Raw genomic sequence first — 7,732 nt, 5'->3', positions numbered from 1 at the left:
TTTCAACAAATACCCATCTCATTCATATACTCTGTCAATAATCACATTAGGGAGACACTTTTAATTACATTATTTTTATTGAAGTATAGTTGATTTTATTTACACTATTTTTTAATAATAACAATCCCTAAAATTATTGAGCACTTTCTATAAACCAGGCTTTCTTAATGAGATAATGCTTAATCCTGGAAGACAAGTCGGAGCCAACCAGGGAAGAGTGGAGTGATGTAGGTAGGCTCTCAAGGGACCAACATCTGCAAAGCGGCGGGGAGCAGGGAGCAAAGCTCAGTGTTTTTTTTTGTTTTGTTTTTTGTTTTCTTTTCTTTTCTGCGGTACACGGGCCTCTCATTGCTGTGGCCTCTCCCGTTGCGGAGAACAGGCTCCGGACGCGCAGGCTCAGCGGCCATGGCTCACGGGCCCAGCCGCTCCGCGGCATGTGGGATCTTCCCGGACCGGGGCACGAACCCGTGTCCCCTGCATCGGCAGGCGGACTCTCAACCACTGCGCCACCAGGGAAGCCCAGAGCTCACTTTGAGTAGGGCACAGATGGCAAAGTATGAGGCTGAATAGATAAAGGCCAGATCACTGCCAAATGTAGAATACATTGTAGAGTCATGACCACAGCCAGGGAAGAAGGGATGTTGCTGTACTAATAAAAGAAATGATGGTGGCGAACACGATGGATCAGAGTGAATATTCATGGTATTGCTGTCATTCCAGTACAAAGATGAGGTGTAGATATACACAGAGTAATGTCATCCCAGGATCCCTTGGAATTTTTATGATGCATTTACTTTGATACACCCACATTTGCCATCCTCACTTTAACCATAACACTCAAAAGACTTAGCAAGTAGAACTCAGAATAGCTGTGGAACGGTCTATTCTGAAACCAAATCCTTAAACTTGATGTTATTGGGAGCTTTTGTCTAAAGAACTAAACTCAGGGCTTCCCTGGTGGTGCAGTGGTTAAGAATCCGCCTGCCAATGCAGGGGACAGAGGTTCGAGCCCTGCTCTGGGAAGATCCCACATGCTGCAGAGCAACTAAGCCCATGAGCCACAACTACTGAGCCTGCGCTCTAGAACCCGCGAGCCACAACTACTGAGCCCGCGTGCCACAACTACTGAAGCCCGCGTGCCTAGAGCCCGTGTTCCACAACAAGAGAAACCACTGCAGTGAGAGGCCCGCGCACCTCAGAGAAGAGTAGCCTCCACTCACCACAACTAGAAGAAAGCCCACGCACAGCAATGCAGCCAAAAATAAATAAATTAAATTAAATAAATAAAACAACGAAAAAAAAGAACTAACCTCATTTCCATAAAGACAAGCAAAAAAACCTTACCTTTTATGATGTTACAGGCATTTCAAAAACACATTACTCATTTTAATATAAAGTCATAATAGGATTTATTATATAGAACTAACCAGAGTTGGACTGGGAACCCACCATCTTTTTTTTTTTTTAATGTCATACTCTTTTGCTTTTTTTTTTAATTTTATATATTTTATTTAGTTTTTTTTTATTTTGGCTGTGTTGGGTCTTTGTTGCTGTGCTCTGGCTTTTCTCTAGTTGTGGCGAGCGGGGGCTACTTTTCGTTGCGGCGCACAGGCTTATTGCGGTGGCTTCTCATGGGTTGTAGGCACGCGGGCTTCAGTAGTTGTAGCTTGCGGGCTCCGTAATCGTGGCTCACGGGCTCTAGAGTGCAGGCTCAGTAGTTGTGGCAGATGAGCTTAGCTGCTCTGCAGTATGTGGGTTCTTCCTGGACCAGGGCTCAAACCTGTGTCCCCTGAATTGGCAGGCGGATTCTTAACCACTGTGCCACCAGGAAAGTCCAAACCCATTGTCTTATTGACTAAAAGCACCATCAGCAAAATTTGATCTCCTCCCTCTTACCATTTACAAAAGGTAAACTTCAGATGGATTGTGGATATAAATGTGAAAGACAAAACAATAAAACTTTGAGAAGATGATATATAGGAAAATATGATTTGGAGGAAAGAAAAGATTTCTGAAACCAGATACAAACTAGCAGTTAACCCCAAAGGAGAAGATTGACAAACTAAACTATATTAAAATGAGGAACTTCTAGTAATCAAAATACACTATAAGAGAGTAAAAGCAAGTCACAGAACAGAGGAAGATATTTGCTACCCATGTAATATACATAATGCTTCTTTCCAGAATATAAAAACAATTGTTACAAATCAAGAAAAAAAGAGAGACAGGCAGCCAACAGAAAAATAGGCAAACAGGCATCACACTCACTCACACACACACACACACACACTAAATTACTAATAAACATATAAAAAGATGCTTACCCTCAATGTTCAGAGAAATGCAAATCAGTGCCACAATGAGATATCTCTACACATTCACCAAATGACTAAAGTTAAGAGGTTGACAATACCATGTGTTGAAAAGGTTGTGGATTAACTGGAACTCTTAAACTAGAACTGGCTTCATAGGCATGTAACTTGTACAACTGCATAGGGCCCTGCTTTCAGAAGGACCTTGCATTTGACTTAATGTTCAACTGTCGCCATTTTGCAATTCTTCATAATTTTTCCTTTGAACTTGTGTTTTATAAGTGAAAGCACAACGGAGCATGAGCAGAAGAGTTACACACAATATATAAGTGTGTACACTCTTCCATGCCAACCATTTGCATTTAGCATTCAGGCAGCCCCATTAGTGCAGAATTCTATTAGACCTGTAATGCATGGGAGTTAGGCTAGATTGAAACCAGTACAAGATTAAATTCCCTGGCGGTCCAGTGGTTAGGACTCTGTGCTCTCACTGCCGAGGTCCCGGTTCAATCCCTGGTAGGGGAACTAAGACCCCACAAGCCTCACGGCATGGCCAAAAAAAAAGAAAAAGAAAAAGAAAACAGTACAAGATAAATGCGTTACATCTGCAGCTTAGTAAAGAGAAAGGGAGGGAGGGTGAAAACAGCTGAAAGAGGCCAAGCTTTCCTTACCAACCAGAATTTACTTTGCAGAAAGAATGGTGTTCTAAGAAACATGAATGACCAAGGAATCCTATCATAACTTTTAAAATTTGTGCTACTTCCCAGCATTAGCCAACCGCTTACACTATAAACGAAGATATAGAAGGAAAGAGAGATAGCACAACTATAGTTTGTTTTCCCTTTAGTCCATCCTTATCTGGAAGCTGAAGGTAGAGAGTGTTGGTAGATTGTGCACATAACAGGAAATGAAATAAAAACATTTTGAGTTAATTTCATGCAGCTTTTCCACAGTTGAAGTTAAGAATGAAAAACATAAGCATGTACAGGCTATGAAATACAAATTATGTAATTTTGATGATTCCACACATGACTTTGCATTTAAAACTGGCATTGCACAATATAAAGATCAATGGTAAAATTTGTGCTAATAATTTTAAATGATATTTTTTTCTTTACTTAAAATGACATTAAATAGCAAGTTAAAAAATAATGGTGGGCAGCCTTATTCATAATAGCCAAAAACTAGAAACAACCCAACTGACCACTGTTGGTAAAATGGATTTAAAAATTGTGGTATGTTCATATACTTGCATAGTTTCTACAATGAAAATGAACAAATTACTACTATATACAACATGAATGAACTTCACAAACCTTATGTTAAGCAAAAGAAACCAAATACAAAGAATATGCACTATGAGATTCTATGTAAAGTTAAAAAAGCAAGCAAAAGGGGACTTCCCTGGTGGTGCAGTGGTTAAGAATCCACCTGTCAATGCAGGGGACACAGGTTCGAGCCCTGGTCCGGGAAGATCCCACATGCCGCGGAGCAACTAGGCCTGTGCACCACAACTAGTGAGCCTGCGCTCTAGAGCCCACAAGCCACAACTGCTGAGCCCACATGCCTAGAGCCCGTGCTCTGCAACAAGAGAAGCCACCGCAGTGAGAAACCCGCATGCAGCAACAAAGACCCAATGCATTAATTAATTAATTAATTAATTTTTAAAAAGCAAGCAAAATTAACCTGTGGTCTTAGACATCAGGAAATTATCTTTGGGGAGTAAGAAGGGATAAGAACTGGGAGAAGGCACTTAGAAGGACTTCTGGGATGGCTGATTACATATGTTTCCTTGTGATAATGTAGCAAGCTGTTTATACTGAGGGTTTGTGTACTATTTTGTGTATTATACTAAAATTTTTAAATTGTGTTTTTAAAAGTGACAGAAGTTATTTGCTCCCTCTCAGTTTAGATAAGAAAGTTATCTTATGACAATAAAGCACTTAATTGCAGATATGGAATCCAATAACTCAGTATCCTCTATTTTTTTTAAGCTTATATTTTCAAGAACAAGTTTATTTGTTGTCGTTGGGTTTTGTTTTGTTTTGTTTTTGTTTTTGTTTTGTTTTTTGGCCACACGGCTTGTGGGATCTAGTTCCCCAACCAGGGATTGAACACCAGCCTTCAGCAGTGAGAGCACAGAGCTCTAACCACTGTACCACCAGGGAAGTCCCTCCTCTCTTCCTTTAAAGCTGCAATTTCAAAGAAAGTGCTTCGTAAATAAAGTCACTAATCTAAACAAATTTCAGTGGTTTTAAAGACCTATCTGCATCTCTCCTCTTCCTGCATCTTTCCTCTTCTTTCTTACTGTCTCTTCTTCTTTCTCCCCTCCTTTTCATTTAATATGTTTGTTCTACCAACTACAGGCTAAAATCTCTTCTAGATTATTCCCAGACTATAATAATTCTATCCTATTCATAGATTGACTCGAAAACCTTTTTTTTTTGGCTTTTAGATAATAATCTGCGTTCAACAGTGAAGGAAGTAGAGACTCAAGCTGCTACTATCTCAAAAAAAATTTTTATCTTTAGAGTTTTATCTACAACTCAAGTTTAGGGACCAGAACAGTAGAGGGTTACAAATCTCATGAATTACCGAAAAAGAGCATGGGCTTTTAGAGCTAAATAAATTTGAGTCTGAATCCTAGCTCAATCACTCACTAACTTTCAAGCACCCAAACTTATATCTCCAGGCCTGGATTTTTTCTACTGTAAACTAAGAATCAGAACACCTAAACTGTGGGTTTGCTGGAGTATTAACATATGTAACATTGGAGACAACATGTGTAAAGCACTTAACTCTGTGATAGCAGGTCCTCTACTATCCCACCCTCACTGAATCTAAATAGGTAGGATTTGAGAGTTATTAAGGAATGCAGAGAATGTTAGAAGGAGGGAGGAAAAGCAGGCATTAAGCATGGCCAGAGGTAGAAATGAACACAACCACCATGAAACAGACTTTAGAGGAACTTGAATAGTAGACTTTATTATGTAATAGAGAGTCACTAAGGAAGTAATGTGATGAAATCTCTGTTTAATGTAGATGAATTTGGAAATAAAATGGATTGGGAGAAAGCTAGGCTAGAGAGGCAACACAGTTTTGAGGTTAAGCCTCAGTTTCCTCATCTGTAACATGCAGATGGCACAGATACCTACTTCAAGGAGCCCTCATGTGAATACATATGTGTGGTATAATAAAAAATGTATTTTGTTTTTGTTCTCGGTTCCTGGCACAGAGCTTCAAAAAACCTTGGAATTTCTGGAGTGATCAGAGTATCTTTTGTTATTCACAAAGAACCCCTTTCCTCCATATCTGAATTTATGCTAATTCATGAGGTGACTTAGGTGGGCCTTGAGATAGTTACAAGGAAGGGGCTGGCCAAGCCAGAAAGACCAAGCTTGTGATTAGAGGGTTGGAACTTTCAGCCACACCCTCCTAGATCTTGAATTCAATCAAGTGGTTGATGACTTAATCGATCATGCTTATGTAACAAAATCCTAGATAAAAACTCTGAAACAGTGAGGCTCTGGGAGCTTGTTGGTTGATGAAAGCATCCATGTCCTGGGAGGATGGTACACCTGGAGGGGACAAGGAAGCTCAGGACTCTTCTAGACTTTGTTGTGCTGTTTACCTCTTCATCTTGCTATTCATTTGTGTCCTTCATAATAAAATGGTCATCATATGTATAGTGTTTTCCTGAGTTGTTCTAGTGAATTATCAAATTGGTGGGGGCTGGATTCTGGGAACTCTCAAATGTGTAGTCAAATAGGCAGAAATACATGTAGATTTGGGATACCTGAGACTTGCAGCTGGCATCTGAAGTGGGGTTAGTCATGTGGGACTGAGCCCTTAACTTGAAGGACCTGTATTAACTCTGGGTAGTTAGTGTCAGAAATGAAGGCCTTTGACCTTAACTTGTGGGGTCCATGCTAACTCCAGTAGTGAGTATTAGAGTTAGATTCACCTGTAATACACTCAGTTGGTGTCAGCATATTGTAGTTGGAACACAGTATGTAAAGTACTGACACAGCGCCCTGTACAGAGGAAGTGCTCAGTAAATGATAGCAGTAATTATTATTGGCTAGAGGCAAAATCATCACTTTTTTCATTTGTTAGACATTTGTTGAGTAATTACCCTGTGCCAAGCAGTATGCAAGGTACCCAAAGATGACTAGGGCTGTCCCACTACACTCCAACCCTCAACAAGCCCACAAGGAAATAACAACAACAAAAAGTGATGATGGAAATAAGTACTGAGTGTTATAGAACCAAAAAAGGAATGATTAACTTTGGGGAGGTTATAAATGGCCTCACAGAGTGTTTTAGTTTGCTGGGGCTGCTGTAACAAATTACCACAAACTGGGGTTTAAAACAATAGATGTTTTTTTTCTCACAGCTCTGGAGGCCACAAGTCAGAAATCCAGGTGTCAGCGGGGTTAGTTCCTTCTAGAAGCTCTTAGAATCTGTGCCATGTCTCTCCAGTGGCACTAGGTCTTCTACCTTCTGTGTCTCTATGTCTAAATCTCCCTCTTCTTATAAGGACACCAGTCACTGGATTAAGGCCCACCCTCATCCAGTATGACCCCATCTTAATTTGATTGCATCTGCAAAGACTTTATTTCCAATTATGGTCACATTTAGAGGTACCAAGGGTTAGGATTTAAGCACATATTTTGGTATTACACAAGTCAATTTACAACACAGAGGTGGTGACTTCTCAACTGGTCTCAGTGGATAAGTATGGGTTTGATATTCAAAAAACACAAACATGGGCTTCCCTGGTGGCGCAGTGGTTGAGAGTCCGCCTGCCGATGCAGGGGACACGGGTTCATGCCCCAGTCCGGGAAGATCCCACATGCCACGGAGCGGCTAGGCCCATGAGCCATGGCCGCTGAGCCTGCGCGTCCGGAGCCTGTGCTCCGCAACGGGAGAGGCCACAACAGTGAGAGGCCCATGTTCTGCAAAAAAAAAAAAAAAAAAAAAAAAAAAAAAAAAAATAACTAGTAAAGACAAATTGGAAAAGACTCAGACACTTATGAGAGACATTACAGAAGAAAAAATTTTGTGACTTATCAAATATAGCACCTAGCACAATGTCTGACACAGCAGTTGCTCAGAAAATTCTTTTGAATATATCAATCAATTAGTCAAAATTACTAAGAGTTCCCTTGGCCATGTCACCAGAAACAAGGAGTTGATTTTTCAGAAAATGATCAGTTTGGGGCGTGTTGATTTGAGATGAAAGCAGAAAACTGAAATGAAATAAACAAATACTGGAGACAGGAGTGAGAAGGGAGTCTGCAGGGCAGGCTAGGGCTGAAGACACAAATATTAGTTTGCGGTTTGCAGGGCAGAAATTGAGACACAGATGTAGAGAACAAACATTTGGACACCAAGGGGGGAAAGCAGTGGGGGTTGTA

Source organism: Mesoplodon densirostris, chromosome 11, assembly GCF_025265405.1.
Source record: "Mesoplodon densirostris isolate mMesDen1 chromosome 11, mMesDen1 primary haplotype, whole genome shotgun sequence".
Taxonomy (NCBI): Eukaryota; Metazoa; Chordata; class Mammalia; order Artiodactyla; family Ziphiidae; genus Mesoplodon; species Mesoplodon densirostris.
The sequence above is the reverse complement of the archived record's forward strand: the minus strand, read 5'-3'. Positions refer to the sequence as shown.